The 8,339-nt window shown below is 47.0% G+C and overlaps 1 protein-coding gene and 1 non-coding gene across 5 annotated transcripts in view; one reads left to right on the plus strand and one right to left on the minus strand.

The window, feature by feature from the left end:
• Positions 1-7,865, minus strand: part of CREB3L3 (cAMP responsive element binding protein 3 like 3) — a 39,382-nt gene extending 31,517 nt beyond the window's left edge. For all 4 annotated transcript variants that reach the window (XM_038771516.1, XM_038771515.1, XM_038771512.1 and 1 more), the window contains exons 1-2: positions 7,788-7,865; positions 3,594-3,883 (exon numbers count right to left, since the gene is read on the minus strand). The gene's annotated coding sequence lies outside the window, so the exon portion shown is untranslated. The remainder of the gene's footprint in view (positions 1-3,593; positions 3,884-7,787) is intronic.
• LOC119949706 lies at positions 1,266-1,403 on the plus strand. The gene has a single exon (XR_005457248.1). It is a non-coding gene; the product is annotated as a small nucleolar RNA SNORA7 (small nucleolar RNA).
• Positions 7,866-8,339: the final 474 nt, after the last annotated feature.

Here is an 8,339-nt window from a genome sequence, read left to right on the forward strand (position 1 = left end):
CATTTATTTTTAAAACACCGTTCGGTGAAGATGAGATGTGTGGCTTTAGGCATGTTGATCTTGAGGTTCTGGCAGGACTGTCGGGCTGACTTCCCTAATAGTTTTTTTTTGTTTGTTTTTTTATGGTATTTGTTAAGTGCTTACTATGTGCCAGGCACTATACTAAGCACTGGGGTTCACATTCTTAATCCCCATTTTGCAGGTGAGGGAACTGAGGCAGAGAGAAGCTAAGTGACTTGTCCAAAGTCACCCGGCAGACCAATGGCAGAGCCGGGATTAGAACCCAGGTCCTTCTGAATCCCAGGCCTGTGCTCTATCTGCTAGGCCACGCTGCTTCTTGTTGGTACAACAGTTGGCACAAGGTTGACTTCCCCAGTAGTTGGGACTAGTGGCACATCTTCACATACTGAGCCTCCTCACTGTATCTTGTTCTCGCCTGTCCCGCCGTTGACCCCCGGCCCATGTCCTCCCCCTGGCCCAGAACGCCCTCCCTCCACACATCATCATCAATCGTATTTATTGAGCACTTACTGTGTGCAGAGCACTGTACTAAGCGCTTGGGAAGTACAAGTTGGCAACATATAGAGACAATCCCTACCCAACAGTGGGCTCACAGTCTAAAAGAGCCCACTTGGCACATCCGCCAAGCTAGCTCTCTCCCTCCCTTCAAAGCCCGACTGAGAGCTCACCTCCTCCAAGAGGCCTTCCCAGACCGAGCCCCCTTTTTCCTCTCATTCATTCATTCATTCAATCGGATTTATTGAGCGCTTACTGTGTGCAGAGCTTGGGAAGTACAAATTGGCAACATATAGAGACGGTCCCTACCCAACAGTGGGCTCACAGTCCCCCCTGCCCTACCTCCTTCCCCTCCCCACAGCCCCTGTATATATGTTTGTACAGATTTATTACTCTATTTTACTTGTACATATTTACTGTTCTATTTATTTTGTTAATGCTGTGCATCTAGCTTTAATTCTATTTGTTCTGACGACTTGACACCTGTCCACATGCTTTGTTTTGTTGTCCGTCTCCCCCTTCTAGACTGTGAGCCCGTTGTTGGGTAGGGACCGTCTCTATATGTTGCTGACGCGCTTAGTACAGTGTTCTGCACACAGTAAGAGCTCAATAAATACAACTGCATGAATGAATGAATGAGCCACTAGCTATTCACCCCATCCTCAGGCCCACACCACTTATGTCCACATCCTTACACTCTGCCTTTTCCCCAATCTGTAATTTATTTTAATGTCTGTCTCCCCCTCTAGCCCCCCTCAGGGTCGCACCTGGAGAGTTTCCAGTCCTCTACCAGTCTCGACTATGGGAGGGAGAGTCAAGCAGAGGTCAACCCATTCCATTCCTAGCTTGGGCGGTGGCTAGCGAGGGGCAGGCAATCTGCTACAAGTCAAAACCCACCTGTGCTGGGCAGCAGCGGCTCGGGAGAGGGTCGAGACTCAAGTTTACCGCGCGGAAGGAGGCCACTTGCGGATTTTTACCAAGAAAACTCTCTGGATCCACTACCGAAACGACTGCAGATGGAGGTGGGATGTTCTGGGGGAGACGCGCCTATGGCAGCGTAACACAAGACAAGACTCCCCCTCTAGACTATAAATTCCTAGAGGGCAGGGATCGTGTCTACTTGTCCTTTCCCAAGCGCTCTGCACATAGCAAGCGCTCAATAAATGCTATTAATTGACTGATATCGGAAGGTTGTGTATGTTTTGCAGATCCTCATCTTCATTCGTAGAAGCAGCGGGGCCTAATGAAGACAGCACGGGCTTGGGAGTCAGAGGACCTGGGTTCTAATCCTGGCTCTGCCTTGTGTCTGTTGTGTGACCTTGGGCAAGTCACTTAACCGCTCTGGGCCTCAGGCACCTTGCCTGTAAAATGGGGATTCAATCCTACTCCCTCTTACTCACACTGTGAACCCCTTGAGTCAGTCAGTCAGTCAATCGTATTTGAGTGCTTAAGTGTGTACAGAGCACTGTATTAAGCACTTGGGAGAATATAATATAACAATATAACAGACACATTCCCTGCCCACAACAAGCTAAAGGCTTTCTGCCCTCTCTGCTCCTCCTCCCCTCCCCATCGCTCCTACTCTCTCCCTCTGCCCTACCCCTCTCCCCGCCCCACAGCACTTGTGTATATTTGTACATAATTATTTTATTATTCTATTAATGTGTATATATATCTATAATTTTATTTATTTATATTGACGCTATTGATGCCTGTCTACTTGTTTTATTTTGTCGTCTGTCTCCCTCTTCTAGACTGTGAGCCCGCTGTTGGGTAGGGATTGTCTCTATCTGTTGCCGAATTGTACTTTCCAAGCGCTTAGTACAGTGCTCTGCACACGGTAAGCGCTCAATAAATACGATCGAATGAATGAACGAATAAAGGGGGAGACAGACATTAAATTAAATCGATAATTTACAGATATGTACATAAGTGCCTTGGGGCTGGGAGGGGGGGATAAATAAAGGGAGCAAGTCAGGGCAACACAGAAGGGAATGGGAGAAGAGGAAAGGAGGGCTCAGTCAGGGAAGGCCTCTTGGAGGAGATGTGCTTCCAATAAATAAGGCTTTGAAGGGGGGTAGAGTCATTGTCTGTCGGATATGAGGAGGAAGAGCATTCCAGGCCAGAGGCGGGACGTGGGCAAGAGGTCGGCGGTGAGGTAGATGAGATCGAGGAACCGTGAGAAGGTCAGCAATTAGAGGAGCAAAGTGTGCGGGCTGGATTGTAGTAGGAGAGTAGCGAAGTGAGGTAGGAGGGGGCAAGGTGATTGAGTGCTTTAAAGCCAATGGTGAGGAGTTTCTGTTTGATGCGGAAGTGGATGGGTAACCACTGGAGTTCCTTGAGGAGTGGGGAAACATGGTCTGAACGTTTTTGTAGAAAAATGATCCAGTCAGCGGAGTGAAGTATGGGCTGGAGTGGGGAGAGACAGGAGGCTGGGTGGTCAGCAAGGAGGCCGATACAGTAATCAAGGCAGGTCATAGGATAAGTGATTGGATAAATGTGGCAGCAGTTTGGATGGAGCAGATTTTAGAGACGTTGTGAATGTCGAACCAACAGGATTTAGTGATGGATTGAATATGTAGGTTGAATGAGAGAGAGGAGTCAAGGATAATGCCAAGGTTCCGGGCTTGTGAGACAGGAAGGGTGGCGGTGCCGTCTACAGTGACGGGAAAGTCGGGGGAAGACAGGGTTTGGGTGGGAAGATAAGGAGTTCTGTTTTCGACAAGTCAAGTACAGTTGTCTTGAAGGCAGGAGGAAATGCGAAACTGCAGAGAGGGAGAGAGATCGGGGCTGGAGATGGAGATTTGGGAACCATCTGCATAGAGGAGGTAGTTTGAAGCCACGGGAGTGAATGAGTTCTCCAAGGGAGTGGGTGTAGATGGAGAATTAGAAGGGGACCCAAAACTGAACCTTGAGGGACCCCCACAGTTAGGGGAAGGCGGGTAGAGTCTGGCCTGATTATATCGTATCTATCCTAGTGCTTAGAACAGTGCTTGGCACATAGTAAGCCCTTAACAAGGACCATCATTAAATTAAATGAATTAGAAGGTGTGTTGGGAATATTGAAATGTTCTTACTATCGCTTTAGGATTCTCTCCTTATCCTTGCTGAGACTAGCGTCGTCTTCCACCCGGCGGCGTGAACAGAGCCAAATATCTTTAGTGATGCGTAGACGTTTTAGGTTTCTGGGCAGTCTGCATGACTCTTACATTGTAAGTGGCTACTTACACGGCGTCGGAACAGAGGTTGTGGGGTTAGGAAGTCCATCGCAGAGGGTAGCAACGAAGGGAGGAAAACTTGCAATTGTAGCTGCGACCTGGCTCTCACCACTTGGTAACTCAAGTTACCACGCCGGCTCCCATAGGACCTGAGCCAAAGTAGATTATTAGGCCTTCCCAGACTGAGCCCCCTCCTTCCTCTCGCCTTACCTCCTTCCCCTCCCCACAGCACCTGTATATGTGTTTGTACAGATTTATTACTCTATTTAACTTGTACATATTTATTCTACTTATTTTACTTTGTTAATATGTTTTGTTTTGGTGTCTGTCTCCCCCTTCTAGACTGTGAGCCCGCTGTTGGGTAGGGACCGTCTCTGTGTGTTGCCAACTTGTACTTCCCAAGCGCTGTACAGTGCTCTGCACACAGTAAGCGCTCAGTAAATATGATTGAATGAATGAAATGAATGAATATTATCACTAACATTCATTAAGCACTTACCAAAGTAGCAACAGTACTTGGAGGGAGAGGTCTACGGGTACCTCACTGCTCTAGTTCATATTTTTAATGTTTGTCTTTCCCATTGGCATGTAAGCTTCTTGTGGGCAGGGAATGTGTCACTTCTTTATTCTTTCCTCCCCAAGCATTTAATATAGTGTACTGCACCCCGTGGCCTCTCAATAAATGCTACTCCTCCTCCTCCTTCTAGAAGCATCATGGCATAGTGGATAGAGCACAGGCCTGCGAGTCAGAAGGTCATAATAATAATAATGATGATAGCATTTATTAAGCGCTTACTATGTGCAAAGCACTGTTCTAAGCACTGGGGAGATTACAAGGTGATCAGGTTGTCCCACGGGGGGCTCACAGTTGTAATCCCCATTTTACAGATGAGGGAACTGAGGCACAGAGAAGCTAAGTGACTTGCCCAAAGTCCCACAGCTGATAAGTGGTGGAGTCAGGATTTGAACCCATGACCTCCGACTCCAAAGCCCGGGCTCTTTCCACTGAGCCACGCTGCAGGTCATGGGTTCAAATCCCGGCTCCACCACTTGTCTGCTGGGTGACCTTGGGCAAGTCACTTCACTCCTCTACGCCTCAGTTACCTCGACTCTAAAACAGAGATCGAATCTGTGAGTCCCACGTGGACAGTGTCCAACCTGATTCGCTTGTATCCACCCCAGCGCTTAGTACAGTGCGTGGCACACAGTAAGCGCTTAACAAATACCACAATTATTGTTACTACTACTGCTACTACTATGACTGTGAGCCCCATGTGGGATAGGGACTGTGTTCACCCTGATTATCCTGTATCTACCCTAGAGCTCACTACAGCACATAGTAAGCCAAATAACACAATTATTGTTCTTATTACTACTACTCCAGGCAAAAGGTTCTTAGTTATGAACAGTCCTAACCTTCCCAATGGTTGCAAAGTTGGGAAGGTTGTCTCCCACTGTATCAGAGGGAGGGGGCATTGGCTGCCCTCGACAAGGAGCTGCTGCCCTGCGGGCTCTGTAGCCCCCCAGCGTGAGAGGAATCTGAATATGGGTCCCAGCTTCTGTTTAATTTTAGCCAGCAGGAAGCTAGCAGCCAGACACACCTGATATCTCTTGGGACGCGGGGGTGGGTATTTTAGTTCTGGTCAATATGGGTGTGTTTTTCTGGCTGAGGAGCTGAGTGGATGAATGTGGATGTGTTTGACTGAAAGGGAGTGGGTAAAGGGAATCAGGAAGAGGGGAGTGGAAGAATCCAACCAGAAGGATGGTAGTGGAGGAGGGACAGAAGGAGAGGCATGTGTGTGTGTCTGGAGGGTGGGGAGGAATCTAGAGTGAAATAGGTGGGTTAGTGTGAGGGATGTTAATTGAGGGCAGGCGTCCAGGTACTTAGTACACTGCTCTCTGCACACAGTGAGGCTCTCAGTGAATGCGGTTGATGATGGGTGGTGGGAAACAGTCCAAAGGAAGGGAAGTGAAAGGGAAGGGAATGGAGGGAAGGGAAGACCAGATATTTCTGCTAAGGCTTTAATTAAACAAACTTTTAAAAAATGGTCTCTTCTAGGCTTAGACCAACTTTTTATTTTAAGAGTCGGAAATTGAACTGTACACAAAAATTGGATAGCCCAGTATTCAACAGAGTAGCTCATGAAAGAGCCCTGTGTGGGCTGGATTTTCCTGGCCTGAATCAACTTCCGGACATATTTTAAGCCTGAGCTATGAAAACTTTCCCTCACCACTTCCTACTTTGACCAGTATCATGACAGAACCCTCAGTATCGTCTCCACGCGATGAAAAATGTTTTTCAGAATCGCATCGCGAATGCTCTGGAGAATTGGAGGTAGATGACGTCCAAGGCAACATAGAGGTCTCATCTGAACAATCCTCACAGGTCAGCAACTGGTGAAGGTTCATGCGATTATTCAAGTGCTTTCCTGCCTAAAATCCGCCCTTTCCTCTCCATCCATACTGCTACCACGTTAATACAATCACTCATCCTCTCCCGCCTGGATTATTGCATCAGCCTCCTTGCTGACCTCTCAGCCTCCTGTCTCTCCCCACTCCAGGCCATACTTCACTCTGCTCATTTTTCTACAGAAACATTCTGGACACATCACCTCGCTCCTCAAAAAACTCCAATAGTTGCCCATCCACCTCCATACCAAACAAAAACTCCTCTCCATTGGCTTTAAAGCACTCCATCGCCTTGCTCTCTCCTACCTCTCCTCGCTCCTCTCCTTCTACAACCCAGCCCGCACGCTTCGCTCCTCTAGTGCTACCTTTCTCACTGTTCCTCGACCTCACCTATCTCACCGTCAGCCCCTCGCCCACCTCCTGCCTCTGGCCCGAAACGTCCTTCCTCCTCTAATCTGACGGACACAGACAACCACTCTCCCCCACTTCAAAGCCTTATTGAAGGAACATCTCCTCCAAGAGGCCTTCCCAGACTAAGCCCCACTTTTCCTCATCTTTTCCCACTCCCTTCTGCACCGCCCTGATTTGCTCCCTTTGTACCTCCCCGCTCCCAGCCCCAAAGCACTTATGTACATATCTGTAATTTTATTTACTTGTATTGATGTCTGTCTCCCCCACTCTGGACTGTGAGCTCGTTGTGGGCAGGGAATGTCCCTGTTTATTGTTGTATTGTACTTTCCCAAGCGCTTAGTACAGTGCTCCGCACACAGTAAGGACTCAATAAATATGACTGAATGAATGTCTGCTGACAGCTTACTCAGATCATTAAAAAGGATCCTGCTTAGTTTTTTTTAAATAGGATTTCATTTGTCCGAACCTTTTCTCAGTGGGAATTTAGGTTATCAACAAATATGCAGGAAATTATCCTCTTGAATTCTCTTTCCAAGCTTTCCATCACTTCGGCTCTGTCTTTGCAACCAAATGGTCTCATCATCATCAATCGTATTTATTGAGCGCTTACTGTGTGCAGAGCACTGTACTAAGTGCTTGGGAAGTACAAGTTGGCAACATATAGAGACAGTCCCTACCCAATAGTGGGCTCATAGTCTAAAAGACTCTTTTAAGACTCACAGTCTAAAAGACACAGTCTCTTGTTAAATTGTATTTACTGAGCGCTTCCTGTGGCACAGCACCATACTAAGCACTTGGGCGAGTACAACAGAGTTGGTAGACACGTTCCCTGTCTACAAGGAGCTTACTGTCTAGTGGGAAAAGGAGCGCGACTGAGGTTCTAATCCCGACTCCACCACTCGTCTGCTGCGTGACCTTGGGTAAGCCCCTTCATTTCTCTGGGTCTCAAGTTACCTCATCTGTAAAATGGGGATTAAGACTGAGCCCCATGTGGAACACGGATTGTGTCCAACCTGATTAACCTGTATTTACCCCACCACTTAGTATAGGGCCTGGCACATAAGTGCTTAATAAATACCACTGAAAAAACCAGACATTAAAATAAATAATAGGTATGTACATAAGAACTGCGGGGCAGAGTGGGATGAATAAAGGGTACAAATCCAAGTACGATCCAAGTCTCTTCTTCTATGATTGCCTCATAAATAGGATAAATTGTGGGAAAATACTAACCTTGAGATTTTCAAATTATTATTTCAAGGACATGACAGTCATTTACAGATACATCTGTCAAATGGCCCAGTTGAATTTCTGGGAAATAAAAAAAAAAAGTGTTAAGTACTGATGATGCTGGTCGGTGTTATGAGCTTCACAGATGAGGATGAAGCTGTTTTTATTGCTTGCTTCATTTTACTGAGTGGATAGTTGAGTTGCTAAGCCCCTCAGATCACCCCACAGGTGGCTGTATTACTGGCCCTGGCCTAAAATTCATTCATACAATCGTATTTATTGAGTGCTTACTGTGTGCAGAGCACTGTACTAAGCGCTTGGAAAGCCCAATTCGGCAACAGAGACAATCCCTACCTAATAACGGGCTCACAGTCCAAATCTACTACCCTTCCTTTCGTCAAAACAAAATCCTGGCTCTCAGAATAAACAAGTTATTGAACGCTGCTTCTGAGGAAAAGTGTCTGTCAAATCTGAACAGAAACAAAAGCCGCTATATTAACGGAATTTCTACTTATCTGGGGTACTCTACTACTGTATCTCACATACAGCAGGGTG

This window comes from Tachyglossus aculeatus, chromosome X2 (genome assembly GCF_015852505.1).
Source record: "Tachyglossus aculeatus isolate mTacAcu1 chromosome X2, mTacAcu1.pri, whole genome shotgun sequence".
NCBI classification, from domain to species: Eukaryota; Metazoa; Chordata; class Mammalia; order Monotremata; family Tachyglossidae; genus Tachyglossus; species Tachyglossus aculeatus.